Source organism: Cervus canadensis, chromosome 17 (assembly GCF_019320065.1).
Source record: "Cervus canadensis isolate Bull #8, Minnesota chromosome 17, ASM1932006v1, whole genome shotgun sequence".
Classification (NCBI taxonomy): domain Eukaryota; kingdom Metazoa; phylum Chordata; class Mammalia; order Artiodactyla; family Cervidae; genus Cervus; species Cervus canadensis.
Window position 1 is genome coordinate 34,455,399 of NC_057402.1, and position 16,541 is coordinate 34,471,939.

The 16,541-nt window shown below is 56.6% G+C and overlaps 2 long non-coding RNA genes across 3 annotated transcripts; one reads left to right on the forward strand and one right to left on the reverse strand.

Moving 5' to 3' along the window:
- The first annotated feature begins 650 nt into the window (after positions 1–650).
- On the forward strand, positions 651–14,529 carry LOC122454799. The gene is made up of 3 exons (XR_006273524.1): positions 651–848; positions 10,462–10,594; positions 14,026–14,529. It is a non-coding gene; the product is annotated as an uncharacterized LOC122454799 (long non-coding RNA).
- Positions 14,529–16,485, reverse strand: LOC122454797. 2 transcript variants are annotated; one of them, XR_006273523.1, is made up of 3 exons: positions 16,336–16,485; positions 14,910–15,013; positions 14,529–14,776 (listed from the first exon to the last, which is right to left on the reverse strand). It is a non-coding gene; the product is annotated as an uncharacterized LOC122454797 (long non-coding RNA). The 2 variants fall into 2 exon arrangements; XR_006273522.1 differs by lacking the exon at positions 16,336–16,485 and adding an exon at positions 16,076–16,279.
- Between the last annotated feature and the right edge of the window lie 56 nt (positions 16,486–16,541).

The window sequence follows — 16,541 nt, forward strand, 5'->3', positions numbered from 1 at the left end:
AGTCCCAATTACTGAACACTGGTGTGAGCCAGGTGTGCTTTTAAGTTCTTTGCAGGAATTAACTCATTTGCTCCTCTACACGTTTATGATATGGGAGGTACAGAGAGGTTGAGTAACTAGCAATGAGGTCCCAGAGAGAAGAGAGGAGCAGTCAGTGGCAACGGAGCCCAGGGTCTGGGCCCTAACCACGAGCGAGGCAAAGCACTCTGTACTCAAGTGTCTCATGTAACACTAAACCCACAGACGTGTGAGGCAGTGACTTTGTTCATTCTGCGGATGAAGAAACCAAAGAGCAGAAATGTACACGAGGTCACATGTAGTGAACGGCAGGCTGGGAACAGACTTAACGCAGCTGTCCCACCTCTCCCGCATGTGCCTTTTTTCACTTAGGGCCGGGGTGACCCAGCGCGGTGATGAGAAGGAAGCAGAGCGTACAGAGTGGCTCTGGCCACTGTATCGCTCTGGCCCAATCGTCCCCACGCCGCGCACAGCAGGGAATCACCTGAGGGACTCCAGCTTCCCGGGGACCAGCTTTCCTGGCCACTACCGCACCTCCCTCACCTCATTGGTCAGGGCTGGGTATGTGCCTTCCGCGCAGCCAATGGGGTGAGGGGGCGGGGCGACTGGGAAAGTCGCGCGGCGAGCGGAGGGAAGCCCCCAGCGCAGACCGCGTCTCCTCTCGAGTCCCTGCGAAATGGAGAGCAAGTTACTGCCCCCAAAGAAGGAGGAGTTGGTGGCCTGGGGCTTCTGGAAGAGGTTTGTAACCACCACGGGAAGGAAGGGGAGAAGGAACCAACCAGACCAGCAGGACTGGAAAGCGTGGGGCCACTCGGCTGCGCTTGGAGACGGTGAGTGCAGGGCGCTGCAGCAGCTGGGACACGACACTCAAGAAGGCCAAGGGTGGTGGGCTGGTCTGTGCGGAGGGAACAAGCCGGAGCCGGGTCTGAGATAAGCCAGTGGAGGGCAATGCTCGGCCTCCAGGGAGGACCTTTGGGACAGGGGGCAGTCCTCTGGTTTGGAGGCATTGACGGTGTTTTCCCTGGTAAGGGATCCAAACAAGTCCATGTGAGCAGAAAGGATGGGTATTTACTGTCCGACTCTAGAGTGTGTGGAGGTGCCCTAGGGTAGTGGGCCCTCAGGCTGGCCCCAGGAAGGGTCTGGAAACCGGAAGCACTGCCCATGGAAGGTATTTTTGCCCTCCCAGTGACCAGCCCAACCTGCTGCCTGAGCTACTGAACAAAATGAGAGGACCAAACCAAAGGTCAAGTTTATATCTTCAGCATGCAAGAGACTGCCTGGTGTGTGCGCTTAGTCGCTAAGTCTGTCAACTCTGCAACCCCGTGGACTGTAGCCTGCCAGGCTCCTCTGTCCTTGGGGATTCTTCAGACAAGAATACTGGAGTGGGTTGCCATGCCCCCTCCAGGGGATCTTCCCAACCCAGGGATGGAACCCAGGTCTCCCACGTTGCAGGGGGATTCTTTACCATCTGAACCACTAAGGAAGCCCGAGACCACTTGGGCTGAAGCAAAATCTGTCCCAATTTAACTTTCTGGGAATTGTCAGTTCCATTTGCTCTTACTGAAATCCAGCTTTTTCCACAGAGAAAAACAGGGTCCCCAGTTTTATGTGTCCAGTCTTCAGCCTTGGATGGATTACTCTTTTGTCCCAAGTCAAGTGACCCTAGGAAGCAGACCGTTGATTCAGTTGGGTTCGGTACCCAGTGCTGGATCTCTCAATGGAGAATTCGGCAGCCCCCACAGTGGCCTGTATATGGCAGGGAGGGCAGAGAACATTTTGCAGAGGATGTTGCTGGGGAAACAATCCCAGAGATGTTCTGTCCTGTCACCCTGCCAGAGTCCTTCTTGGCAAAACCCTGCTTCACTTAAGGCGGTTGATGGAGGGAGTGTTCAGTGACAGCATTGAGGAAGGGTCTGGGGGCATGTGGCCTAGCTGACAGAGCTCTGTGAGAGAAGGAAGCATCCAGGAATGTAGGGAGGGAAGTTCAGAAAAAGAAGAACAGCCAGATGACCTCGAGGGGGATGTAACCTTACGCGGCCTGGCCTGTGGGCATTGAAGGTGGCCCTGCTATCAGGCTCAGAATAGTGTGAAATAAGAAACCACCCTTCTGGGACAGGTTAGGGAACCAGGGGGCTGACCTGCTGTTTTGCTGTGTGACCTCAGGCAAGTTGCTGCCTTTCTCTGGGCAGTTTCTTGTCTGTGAAATGGACACTGTAGAGCACAAGTAAATGAAAACTCACTGTGAAAAGTCAAAAGCCCAGTGCCAAGGCAGTGAGACAGAGGGTCCTAGCCATCACTCAGCCGGCACAGGGGCAATGAGTGAGCCACCCAAGCCCCACACAAGGATCCCAGCATCCCCACTGGCTACTCCCTGCCCAGTTCTACTCTGAGCCACAGGGTCCCCACGGGAAAGGGCCAGGCAGTCTCACCCACGAAGAGTAAGGAACCTTATGCCACATGAGCATTGCAGGCCCCGTGGCAGGTTGGGGACAAAGACAGCCTCTGACTGCAGCTACCTACAATAGGCTGACAGAGAGCTTGTCCTTGGGGGCTAAAGGCAGAGCCACAGGGGCCTCCTCTCTCCCCAAGAGTCCTTGCCCCGCCCCCACCCTTGGTTTCCTGGGGCCTGTCAGTCAGACCCTCTGTGCCAGGACGGCCCAGCTCACTGGGGTTGGGCTGGGGGCTGACCTCGGTCGTGAGCTGCAGGGCGAGGCTGTGAACCTGTCCCCTGGTGGCTCTGGGCCCGTCTCCACACCACTTTTCTTCCCCAGCCTGGGCACTGGCCCTGGCTGCCAGATGTTCTGAGATACTCCTTTCCTCTGTGGTTCCAGGGCTGTGGCTGAGGTCTAGGAGCGGATAAGGCTGAGGCTTCTCCCCACAGAGGTCAGGGCAGGTACCAGATATGGAGTAGCCCCAGCCCTGTCCAGGGAAGGGCAAGCAGCTGAGGAAGCCAGGCAAACCACGCAAGGCCCACACTGGAAGGACCCTTCAGGCCCCTGTTTCTCCCTCCAGTTTGCAGACAGAGAGACAAGGGCAGAGAGAGAAATTGGGCCTGGGTCCCACAGAGAGGTAGGGGGTGCCCCTCTGGAGAATCCCCAAATGATGCCTTCAGCTGAGAGCTGGCTAGAGGTGCCTGTCCTCCCAGCACTGGAGCCCTTGATGGTCAGAGCTGCACCAGCTCCTGTTTCCTGAGGACACAGTTCCCAGCCTGAGGGTCCACTGATGGACCTGCCCTGCTTTGCTCAGGATCCCCCGAGAGCAGCTGAGGCAAAGGACGGGAGCCCCCACCCAGCTCCTCCAAGCAGAGTCATAAGGGTGAGGCCTGATCCCTGTTAGTGCGGTATCCAAGCACGAACAGTACATAAGCTCCAGGCCGTGGACATGCTACATTGTCTGTCATTGGTGGCTGCTCATTATATCTGATTGTTTCCTGAACTTAATAAGAAGTGGGAACAATGCCTTGTTGGTGGAACAATGGATAGATTATGTCACTAACGCCCCCCTACACAGTTGATCTTGGGTCTCTGGTTTTATGGCTTTAATACTGACACCTGAACTGGACCCCAGGTATAAATAAGCTCAGGGGCACCAGAAATAGGCACAGTGCCCCGGGTCTTGTGTGATCCTCACATCTTCCTTTGAGGTAGGTACTGTCAGTATCCCCACTTTGCAGATGAATAAACAGAGGTTTAGAGAAGGCAGACTTGTTCTTGCTAATCTAGTCAGTGGGTGGTGGTCAGTTTTCTTCCCCTCCAAATTTTTCAGTGACTAAAAATTTCCCTGAATCCAAAAGTATTGATGGGTGATACTCCCTCAGTGCTTCCTGTGTGACTGATTCCACCCCATCTGAGAGCTGCCTGAGGGCAAGCCCGAGCCCCTAAATCCCCTTCAATCTCCACATCCTCCCTCCCACCCACAGGTGCACCAGGTCGGGCCCACAGAGCCTTGACCCTGATGCATCTGCTTTGTCCTGGTGAGGACTGAGTGCCTGGTCCCCACCCAGGGCCACCCCGAGACGGAGCAAGGGCCCCAAGGCTCAGATCTTGGCCCTCAGTAGAGAAATCCTGATCCTGATTCACAAGCCTTCCCCTCCCCGCCTCCTACACTCACCTCCCAGGTAGCCTCGGCTTCTGTCCCAGACCCTCTGTTTCCTGAGCACAAGGACTCAGTGTAGTCCTAGAGGGCCTGGCCCACACCATTGCATCCTCTGTCTGGGAGGCCCTACTTCCAGCCCCATCCCCAGCCCTGAGGGAGGGCAGCCAGGACCAGCCAGGCCAGCTGTCACCTTCTGTGAGGGTGGGCGGGGCCTGCTCCCAATTTCTCCCCTCTGTCTCTGGGGGGACCCACCCTGGACACTCCTTGGGTTCTGTTGTGGACCTCAGCTCTGGCAGCACCTGGGGCCTGGTGGGGACAGCAGGACCCTGGCCCCTGGCCCTCACCCCATTCTGAACCTCATTAACCCAACCAAGGCCGGTGGGCCGCTCCACTGGGAAGCAGGCCATAAAGAGTTAGAGAGAGCATGACCCAGGGACAGCGGCCCAATGGGTAAACCAAATAGGGTCATGGTATCACTAAGGGTCAGAACCCCTGAGTCCCGCCAGTCCACTCCCAGTGCATAGAGGGGGACCTGAGCCCAGAGTCAGCAGAGGGTTTGTCCAAGGCCAGCAGGCCACAACCCATCTCTGTGTTCTTGAAAGCCTGCTGCCAGGAGACCCAGGGAGAGTTTCACAGCGGCCTGGCCCATAGACAGTGGACAGGAGGCTGAGGGGATTGGGCGTGGCTGGTGCCTACTCAGTAAATGCCAGTTTGGTCCCCAAAGAGAAGCCAAGCTGGGCCCAGACCTCCCACAGGCCTGGAGCCCACCTTGCCTGCACAGACTCCGGGAGATCGCCTGGGCTGTCTGCTGGGGCCTGCACCTGTGGGAAGGGGGCGGGTGCGGAAGACTTGGGAATACCTGGGCTGCTGGCCTCCCTTCTTGGCTGGCTGCACTATCCTGGTTCTCACATTCCTGTCCTCAGGTGTGGGCAAACCTAGGTCACGCTCACCTGAGGGCACGGACCCTCGCCCCTAGTAGCTCACATTGCAGCTTCCAAGGCCAGCTGCACCCGGAGTCCCGCTCCTGCCCCCAGTCATCCCATTCAGCCTGGAGTGCGAAGCCCTTGTCCATTTGTGAGCAGAAGGGCTGCCTCAGTCCAGGAGGCTCTACACTCTGGACCTGAGCCCCCAGCTCTGCAGAGGCCCAGACAGGGAGTTTGGGACCTATTATACAGACAGGAAATCTAAGGCCCCATGAGGGGAAGGGCCTAGTCCTTATTATACAGACAAGGAGTTTATGACCCATTATACAGACAGGGAATCTGAGGCCCCCATGAGGGGAAGAGGCTAGTCCCTATGATGGAGCTGGGGCTGCCTGCTTTTTTGCACTAGGTCCCTGGTTTCTGGCTTGGGGAAGTCTCTAGGGTCTTCAAGAAGGGCTTCTTGGGGGTCCTGACTCCAGGTGGGCCCCTCTTCCCCCGACCCCAGACAGCTCTTAGCCCCTTCCACCTTCCACCTGGATCCTGGCAGCCCTCTGGTTGTTTTTCTTCTCCAAAACCTGCATCTTGCTCCTGTCACTAGCCAGGGCCAGGCAAGGAAGGACAGATTGCAGCCCCATCTGAGGAGAGCCCCACCCCCATCCTCTAATGCCAACAGACACCCCCACACAGGCTCCTCCATCTGGGCAGGTCCCGGCATGCAGAGAGAAGCCCAATTTCCAACGTGGACCCCAATCTGCCTCCCCCACCCCTCTGTGGATGAGGTGTCTGGGGGCTGACCATGTGCCCCTCCTGTGGACCTGTCAGTCTCTGCAGTTGTGTCAGGGTCCTGGGATTAGAGGAGGGGAGAAACGAGACAAGGAACAGCTGGGTCCCCAAGATCCCAAGTCACACCCAGCCCACCCAACAAGAAGGCAGCAGGGGGACTTCCATGGTGGTCCAGGGCGAAGACTCTGAACTCCCAATGCACGGGGCCTGGGTTCCATCCCTGGTCAGGGCGCTGGATCCCACATGCTGCAACTAAGACCCGGCACAGCCAAATAAGCAATTTTTTTTTTTTAATAAAAAAAATTCTTGCCTGGAGAAACCCATAGACAGAGGAGCCTGGTGGGCTATCGTTCATAGGGTCACAAAGAATCGGGCACAACTGAAGTGACTTCGGAGGGAGGGGTGTAGCCCTAACAGGCTAACCCAGAGGGTACATAAGATCAAAGCCCCATGGCAGCTCTTTGGCCCTAAAGGGACCCTGATTCAGAAGGGGGACTTTTGCCTCAAAGCGTCCAGGCCTGCAGTAGCATGAAATGTGTAACAAGAGCAGCTAACATTTTAGGACTATGTGCCACGTGTCCAGAACAACACTGAGCCTTTTACAGGCTTGTCCAGTTTAATCCTCACAGCTAGCTGCTGAGGGAGGAAAACTGTTACTCTTCTTGATTTTTACAGATGAGGCTTCCCTGATAGCTCAGTTGGTAAAGAATCCACCTGCAATGCAGGAGACCTGGGTTCGATCCCTGGGTTGGGAAGATCCCCTGGAGAAGGGAAAGGCTACCCACTCCAGTATTCTGGCCTGGAGAATTCCATGGACTCTATAGTCCATGGGGTTGCAAAGAGTCGGAGTGACTTTCACTTCACTTCCCAGAGAGGTGGAGTACATAATGTGGGCACACAATAGTGTAATGTGGGGTCAGGATTTAATGAGCTAGTGGTCAGGTTCCATAGCCCAGAGTCTTTTTTTTTTTTTTTTTGCCTACTTAGGATTTTATTGTTGTGGTTCACAGATTTAGTTGCCCTGTGGCATGTGGCATCATAGTTCCCCGACCAGGGACTGAACCCGTGTCCCCTGCGTTGGAAGGTAGATTCTTAAGCTCTATTTTGGGGACAGTGACGCCCACAGAATCCTGGGATTGAAATGAAAGACAGACTGAGGTAGAGACTCTGAGAAGAGGAGGGTGGAAGGAGCCTGAAGTGGCAGATGGGGCTAGAGGTGGAGAGTGCTGGAGGCCCCGTGCATCCCTCACACCCCCTGCAGCCCGTCGCTAGTGCAGCGTCAGGCCCTGTCCAGCTGCTGCCTCCCTCTCCGCTGTGCTTGGCCCGTTGGCTGTTCCACACAGGACCCCCATGGGCTCACATTTGCTCACAGGCGAGTTCTCGGAGGGGCCCCCAGGGACTGGAGAGAGGGAGATATTGCAGGACACGGGCACGGGGCTGGGAGACCCTAGCGCCGGGGCCCACGTCTACACTGGTTACAAGCCATCTGCGTAGTGTTTGCACAGGGCTCCCCAGGGTCCACCTCCTTCCTTCCCAGAGCCTGCATCTGCCCCGAGGGCCCAGCCCTCGGTCCCTGTGTTCTCTCGGACATGGGCCACTGCACACCCCATAAAGAGGAGAGTCCCTTCAGGCCCCCACGGAGACTTCTCCGACCCTCAGTAGTCTGGGCTGAGAAACAGACAAAAGCAGAGATTTTTTTTTGTACACATGTGTGGTGGCAGAACTGGTACTGCAAATTTGCTTCCTTCAGGAACTGACAGCCCTCTCAGAGCCTAGCACTGGACCCCAGTTTGAGATCCAATGATTTAGACCAACTCCATCTTCTCTGGGGCTTCCCTGGTGGCTCAGACGGTAAAGAATCTGCCTGCAGTGCGGGATACCTGGGTTTGATCCTTGAGTTGGGAAGATCCCCTGGAAGAGGGTATGGCAACCCACTCCAGTATTCTTTTCTGGAGAATCTCCATGGACAGAGGAGCCTGGCAGGCTACAGTCCACGGGGTTGCAAAGAGTCAGACACGACTGAACGACGAAGCATAGCACACAACACAGCCACCTTCTCTGGGGCCTGAGGCCAGCTCGGCGCTGCGGCTGAGACCCCGTCGCTCTGCTTCAGTCACAGCAGTCGAGCGGCTCTGGTCAGGGTCCTGTTACATGGCACACACCCCGTCCAGGTCCTTACAATGCTCCATCCCGTGGCTCTCAGCCGTCCCCTCAACGTCTGTATCTGTTACTCTGTGTCTGTGTGTGCACACATCTGGGAGGATGTGCGTGTGTGTGTGTGTCTCTGGGTGAGTGTCTGAGGTGTGTCTTGGTATGTGCGTGTGTCCCACTGTCTGTCTGCCTGTGCACATATGCATTTGGCCAGGAGACTAAGGGAGGATGCTGGTCAGGAAGAGGCCCCCTCCAGGAGGAGCTGGAGTTGAAATCAGGTGGACAGGGCCTGGGACCCCCAAGCCCATGCTCTGGCCCGGTCCCACCCTTCACAGCAACTCCTCACCTACTCCACTTTTCATCTGGATCAGGGACTATTCACAACATTCCCAGCTCCATGTCTCTCCTCTCTGGGCCTTTTCAGTAGCTCTCCCCTCTTGTTGAAATACCCTTAAAAAGAAAAAAACGTTTTCTGGCCATGCTTGATAGCAGGTGGGCTCTTAATTCCCCGACCAGGGGTCAAACCCACACCCCCTGCATTGCACTCAGAGTCTTAACCCCTGGACCACCCTTTGAAGTCCTGAAATGCCCTTTTTTCTTTTGCTCCTTGAAGATGCCTAGTCATCCCTCAGTGAGGATTTTGAAGCCCAGAAGCCCCCTCTCTGGGGAAGACTTTGCTGTCTGCCGCCCCACCTGCAGCTCTCAGAGTGCCTCTCCCCTTATCAGGCACATTAAATTCTAACAGCCCACCTGATGTGTGCCCCCTCCCATACCAGAAGCTTTGGCGGGCAGGGAGTGGTCTGCTCTGACTTTGGTTCTTCTATGTGTGGAAGAGGGCAGGTGTGTAGTGGGTGGTTAGTGCATGCACGCTGCATGGGGGAGCAGAGAATGACAGCAAGAGCATGACGAGGAAGAGACAGAGGGAAAGAAGTGGAGGACAAAGCCAGGGGCATCCTGAGAAGGGGAAGAGATTCATTGGCATGCCGGGGGAGAGACAGGACAGCGGAGATGAGAATGGGGAGGGAGAGGAAAGGGGTGGACAGACTGCACGGATCCGGGGATGCCAGGCCTTATTCTGCCTCTGAAGCCTCTGTGGTTCTTCCTCTGTAAATTTCAGGACCACTGCTACCTCTTGCCAGCATGCCCTCCACTATTCAGCCACCTTCTCATGAAGCCTGGGATGTGATTCTTCCTCCTCCAACTCTTTCCTGAGGGCCACGGGTCCCTGCTAGACCTTGAGTGTGCTAGTAGTAGGAATGGAGTGGTCTGGGTGCCGCATGGACCTGAGATCACCTTGTTTTCACCCATGTTCAATGATTCCTGTCCAAGTCGCATGGATGTCCTCACTGTGTCCTGATGGCGGGGATGGGGAGTGGGGCAGACAACTCCATCATGCTTCCCTGCACACACGAAGCCCTCTGTCCTGAGTGCTTCCACCCCCAAGCATCCTGACTTGAACTCAGCAGCTAAGGTTACCTCACCTCCCTCTGGCCTGGCCCTGGGCTGGCAGGTGGGGCTCAGCCATGAGGAGGGGAGCCAGGACCTGTTGGCACTGACAGATTTCCCACATGCTCCCAAGAATGATCCAGAATGTGATATCCAGGAGTACTGATACCCAGGAAAGGGCATCTGGCCTTGGCCAAATGATTTGCAGTTTGGGGCTCTGGTCTCCTCTCCTTTACCCGTGGTGACAAAGGTTGGCCCACCTCCTGCCCACAGTCCATCCCACCAGTGTCAGAAGAGAACCCCCTACCCGAGCCCAGCTTGATACTGAGGGGTGAGCCAGCCTCCTGGCCCAGGGCTGCCCCCAGCGCTGCTAGCAGCACCAACTTCTCCCTAAGCAGCCAGACACACTCTGCTTCCAGGGCCACACAAGGCTGTCTTTTCACCTTGCAGCTGCTCTAAGCAGGCCCCTAGCTGTTGGTGGCCCTGGCCCAGTTCCTCTGAGAGTCTCTTGTTCGCCTGTGAAGACCCCCACTCTGCCCAGAGTCATGATTTGGCCTCAGGGTGGGGGAGGGGCTCCCCTGCGTGGGGTCTGTCTGCTTAGGCTAGCCCTTGGGCCTTTACCCATGCAGCTCCCTCCTCCCGAGTTCCTGACCTCCACATCCTCTGAGACTCAGCCCTTCCCGGAGCCCTCCTCTGACCATCCCAGCCCACAGAGGCTTCTCAGAACTCCAGGCTTCAACTCTGGACCAAATGGTTTAAGGCTGGACAGTTCCTCGATGCCCACCAGCAGAGGGCGCTGTTTCTGTGGACCTACAATGTGAACCGTGCTCACCAGAGTAGAACTGTGGGGGGGCCCTACTCCAAGCTGTCCCTCCTGATCATTCTCTTTCCCATGGTGTCCTTAGGGCCGCTCAACCTCAGCATCCCCAAGGACAGGGCCCAGGCCTCCCTGCTTCTCTGCCCCCGGCACAGGTGGCCACAGCCTGGCTGAGTTAGTACCTGGATTCCTTGCAGGGCTGACAAGTTCCCTGTTGTGGCCCCCCAGGGTGAGCATCAACAGCGGCTTCTGCAGGAAGGTTGAGCCTGTGCAGGCATCTCAGCTGTCCCCATCAAGACTCCGTCTGGGCCCTGAGGCCCTCCCACCACAGCTCCTGGCCTAGTACCAGCATCTCCTGCAGGTACGCTCAGTCTAGAGGCCCCTCCCAGTCTTCAGACCCACTGTTAGGACCCTGAATAAGCTCTTCTCTACCCGCTCGACTGTTTTCCCATCTGAACCTGGAAAGGAGTCAGCTGGATGATGGCAAGTTCTTCCCAAATGTAGGGAGGAGGTGTCCCTCTTGGGCTGAATAGCATCTCCTGCACCGCCCTCCTTCCCGAGCTACTGCTCCAAGAATGAAGACCTGGGAATGAAGCACGTAGGAGGGCTAGTGTTCAGGGCCATACCAGGCTCCCACTTGAAGGGGGCCTCTGGTCATCCCTATCTCAGGGGCCCCCAGGGCCAGGGGACTGTCGGCTCATCCGGTCCAGACACAGCTGGGCCTTTTCCACTTCTGTCTGCAGTAGCAGGAAACTGGGAACAGAAGGGACTCTCTGCCCAGCCTCTGCAACTCCACCCCTCTCCCATCTCCCGGCACCATCACTTGTGTTCTGTGTCCTTGTCTGGCCTCCTCCACTCCTTCTGTCCCTGTGATTCCTACAGCTGGTGCCTCTCCTGCTCCAGGCAGGCCACAGAGCATTCCACCTGCTGGGTTGGCGGGGTGGGGGGGCCGAGGAGGAGGACTGAAGGCAGCACCAGCCCCTGGAGAGGGCGGGTCCAGCCTCATCACACACATCCCCCACCCAGGCAGGGCAGTGTCTAGCCCCTGATAAAGCAGGTCCTGCCTACCCCACCAGCTGCGATAAGCTGAGCTGGGAGCCCAGTAGGGACCTGTGCCCTGAGGCTCTGAGGAGCTGCCCAGCCATTGTCACTGCCGGCTCCAGATGTGAAACCCTCCACCTCCAGCTGGACTCAACACACATCCCCTTCTCCACCCAGCTCCTCATGGTTCTGGAGCTCCAGGAAAAGTACAGGGGATGCTGTTGTGGGATGCTGGAGAGTTGGCAGGCAGGTCAACTGGGTCTCCAGGGTCCCCCCTGGCCTGGTAGAGAGCCATGGCTCTAGAAGGGCCAGTTGTGGGCTGAGACCCCCAGGCCACTAAAGGCTTAGGTACCTAGGCCATCATAGGTGGCTCACATGGGGCGGGGTGCTGGATATCTCCTCTAGAAGCCTCAGTTTGCACAACCCTCTCTCCTTCCCTGGGGACTGAAGCTTCCCCAGGGGTGACTGGGCTTCTGAGGAAACTCTCCTGTCCATTGAGCTGAAACCAACTACCTCCCTCCCTCTTACTCTTCTTGGGAGGGGAGGGACAGAGGTTCCCTGGTCCATCCTTTGCGTCTGTCTGCTGCTCCCAGCCTCACCAGGCGATGCACCAGACACCTCCAAGGGGTCCATTCACAGATGACACTTTCAACAGGTAGCCCTGTTGGGGACTCCATTTTCCTGTCTCCTTTGGATGCCCTTGACCCTGACAAGACTTCTTCCTGAGAACGTGACATCAGGCATGGGCCCCAGCCCTGAGCATTCTGGGGTTTTCAGTCTAGTAAGGGGAGTTTGTTTGCTCAGGCGACATCCTTGGGGCTCTGGACTAGCAAGGAGGATCAGGGGGAAAGGACCAGAGTTTTACTTTCTGCTTCAGAGCCAGCAGCTCACTGGGCCCTGCTGAGTCCCAGCTCTCATTCCCACCTCTGCAGCACCTGTGCTTGCTCAGACAGGGCCTCCAGTGCTGCCTGCAGGCAGCCAGCTAGCTAGGCCCACTGCCACCTGCTCTCTGCCAACCACACCCATCTCTGCCTCCAGTCTTGCTCAGGGGCCCTGTCTGAGCACCTGCCAGGAAAAGAGCAGCCAGGCTTCAGCAGGGACCCCAGAGCCTGGAACACCACTTCCCCTACATTCACCTGCATCCTTTAGTGGGGCTCAGTGGCAAGCAGACTCCAGTGGCCAGGGGCGATGGGTGTGATGGGGACAGCAGGCAAGGCCAGGCATCATTTCATGGGGTCCTGCTTCCATGGGTCCTGACAGCAGGACAGAGGGGAGGCCCTTCCTCAGATGTGGAAACTGAGCCCTGGGGCTGAGCAGGCACTTAAACCCTTCAACCCTAACCTTTCACCCAGTATGCTCCCTGGTGATTCAGATTTCAAATAAACACCAGCCTCAACCTCACTGAACAGTTCTCAATTTCAACAGATTCTATGATCTGTGAGTGCTGACTATGGCCTGGCCAATGCTGAACAACTGCGGGTTCATTTGATCCTCCTGGGTTTGGGGTCGGGGGGCGGAAGTACAGAGTTCGGGATTCATTTGCCCCAGGTCACACACAGTCCACTGGGACCTGGGCCCACGTTCCCCCACTCTGCTGCTCTCCTTCCTAGTGTGGGAGTATAGCAGTGGCAGGGGGCAAGGGCACATTTGGGGAGATGCTGTATTTTAGCTCTGATATAGGGGGTCAGAAGCCCTCAGTTCAAGTCCCTGCTTCAGCACCTCTCCGGCTTTCATCGCTTCAACTGTAAGATGGGGGCCTTACCCACAACTGACCTGCCTACTCCTCACATACATGCCCAACCTGCCCCAGCTCGGGATGTGCCTCCACCCACCAGGACCTCTCCCTTCTAGACACCTTGACTCTCCTCTCCCAACTCCAGGCTCAGGTTCCTATAGCTCCCTCCTCAGCTGTCCCCCTCGGGTTCACCATCACACAAATCATCACCAAAGTGGACCATGAGGACCTGCTCCTGCCCCCACCTCCCCCTGGCACAGCACCCATAATTCCACCCTGGCTGGGTGCTCTGTCTTTCCCACTTAGAGGCAGGGACTCTCTACGGCAGCCCCCAGACCTTACTGAGACCTTGAGCTTGCCTGGCTTGGTTTGAGGGTGAGGACTGAGGATTTATCACAGTGGGTAGTGGCACAGGCCAGGCTGTTGAGCTTGTGTGGCCCGCGCAGAGGAAGCACAGCCACCAAGGGCTGTGGGAGCAGAGAGAAGGGTGCTTGACCCTCCCTGGGAACTCCCAGGAACGCTTTCCCGAGGTGACCCTTGGGCTAAGGCCTGAAGGTGAATTAACTGTCCTGGAAAGGGCAAAGATGGATGTGGCAGACAGCAAGAACAGCAGGACAAGGAGGGGATCAGAAAAGCTGGGGTCTGGAGAGAGAGGTAAGCTGAGCCAAGAGCCCAGGGGGGCACAAGGGAGATGAAAGGGGCTGGAGTTGCTGTGGGGCTCAGGTGGCTAGTGGCAGGGTGTGGGGCAGAGGCATCTCCTTGGTGGCACAGAAAAGACTTGGCGGGCACATGGGTTGAGGCTCTGAGAAAGAGCTTGGACCTAACGGGTGGAGGATGTGGAGTAAACCTTCTCTGCAGGTGTTCCAGGCCCTGAGCTTCTCAGCCATCCATTGCCAAGGTCTCAGCCATCCAGCACTGGAGGAATGAGGGGTGTGGGGTGGGTGAACTAGGGGTGAAGGGGTTACCCATACTTTACTTTTTCCACGTGCCTGATACTCTGCCTCTCTTTCTTCTAGGTTCCAGTTCTTTTAGGAACAAAGAAACAAAAGAATGAGGCTCTAAGGTAGAATTTCAGGCAGGACATCTGCTGGACTTAAGATTTTAGAGAGGGAGTGACCCCATGGACTAGCCCACCAGGCTCCTCTGTCCATGGGATTTTCCAGGCAAGAATACTGGAGTCGGTTGCCATTTCCTTCTCCAGAGGATCTTCCCGACCCAGGAATTGAACCCATGTTTCCTGCGTCTCTTGCATTGGCAGGCAGATTCTTTACAACTGAGTCACCTGGGAAGCCCTCCTTTAAGTTAATTGCCTTCAATACTGCTACCAGAAAAGCCACATTCTGTTTGGCTGGGAGAGAATAGATACATGTATATGTATGGCTGAGTCCCTTGTTGTTCACCTGAAACTATCACAACATTGCTAATTGGCTATACCCCAATACAAAATAAAAAGTTTAAAAAAATAAATTATAATGCCAACCCTCTCCAAAAGTATAACCAGAAATTGAAAAGAGAAAAGAATTTTGTTATTTTTTAATTCTTTGGTTGCACTGGGTCTTCGTTGCTGCATTCAGGCTTTCTCTAGTTGTGAGTGGGGGCTACTCTTCCTTGGGGTGCACGGTCTTCTCGTTGCTTGGCTTCTCTTGTTGCAGAGCAAAGGCTCTAGGTGCACAGGTTTCTGTAGCTGCAGTTCTGGGGTTCTAGAGCTCTGGCTCTAGCTCCAAGACATGTGGAATCTTCCTGGACCAGGGATTGAACCTATGTCCCCTGCATTGGCAGACGGATTCTTATCCACTGTGCCACCAGGGAAGCCCTCTATTTTACTTTTGAAAAAGAAAGCTCTGCTTTTTTCCTGGGTTCTCCATGGTAGGAGGGCTAGTGGGAAGAGGGCCCAACTTACCCCCTCAGAGCCTGGTGCCCACAGCAGGGCTAGGGACAGGAACCTCTTTGAGCTGCTCCTCCCTCAGTTGCCAACGTGATCCCGGCTTCTAGGAGTCACAGGATCTGCGGGCAACACGAAGAGGTGGGAGGAGATATCAGAGTCCTCCCACCGCGACTGAATGAATGAAACCCTTAGATGAAACCTGGCTGCTGTGGCCACAGGCCACAGGCCAAGCTTCGAGGCCCAGGCAAGAATGGCAATTTGGACTCCTTTAGGCGCAGGATCTAGGGGCGCAGGCTTCCGGGCTCTCGGTCACCAACTGCACACTAGAAGCGGTTCCTGAATTTCTATAATGGGGAGTTGGGTGCAGTTGGTTGAAGGGGGGCCGGGAGCCGGTTTTCAGGCTGCAGTAGTGTAGCAAGCACCCCGTTTTTACTTCGGTTGCTTACTTCCAGTAGGGATGGTGGAACTAGTGGAGATTTTTGGGGTACTAAGCCCTCGCTCAAGCCACGCCACCAGACGCCAGTTTAAAGAAGAGCCAGAGGTTAGACACTGGAGAGCTTCGTAACTCCGAGGGGGCGGCTCCGCTCCTACCGAGCTAGGTTGGCGGGGAGGCAGCGCCTCGCGTCAGGGGCGTGCCCAGCTCTCTTTGGGGCGGGACCGGGACCGGGCCAGGGAGAAGGCTGGCGGGTACCGGGCTTCCGCTGTGGTCTCCCGGGGAGGGGCGGGGTCTGGAGGGATGCTGTGTCCCTGGCGTGGCGCGGTGACAATTAGAGGCCGCTTCGCTTAGCGACGCCAGCGAGAGCTCGGGGGCGGGGAGTGCACGCTCACAAACCCAAAAGACTCGACCTCACTTTTGTCATCTGGAAAACAGGACCTCGTTAACCCGCCCTGGCCGAGAGCGGAACTGTAGGTGGGCGGGGCTTTGGTGAGCCGCGGGAGAGAGGTTCATCGAGTGACTCGGGGAGAAATTGCAGCCCAGTCTGGCCGCGGAGGGGCTAAGGGCTTTTCTTTGGTGAGGGCTTATGAACTGAGAAACAATGCTGGTCCGCTTACTGCCATCCTCCAAGGATGCTCTAGGAAAAGGACACACACACCACCACCCCCTTTCTTCCAGACCCCGTCCCATCAGAGACCCCGCATACAAGACTGTCCGGTATCGGCTCAAACTGCTGTGCACCTACACTGGGACTTGGGTGTGCAGCCACGGCTTAAAGAAAATAAAAAACCTGCACAAAGAATAAGGTCTCATTTGCTTCTTCCACATAACCGGTAGTTGGGACCGTCGGCTCGAATCTCCGTGATCTTTAGCGCCCTCCTGGGCCCCGGAGCCAGGCCTTGCGCTTAAGCCCCGCCTGGTTTTCACGGAGGCAACAGCGAAACAATGCCCTCCTCCCGGCGCGCAGGAAGGGACAGACGGGCACGGGCGGGGTTGGGGCTCCACCTTTTGGCTCTCGGCGCAGTCCGCCGCGGACCGAGCCCCCGTCGCGTCTTTAGGGCCTACGTGCGACGCGACACGGCGGGAGGGCGGACCGCGGTCAAGGACTTCCCCTCGACCCTACAGGAACCAGGTTCTGTCGCTGCCCTACGGAGCCGCACAGAGAAGACAGGTCCTCCAGAGCCTTCGAGTCGGGGGTTAGAGCGGCCGGG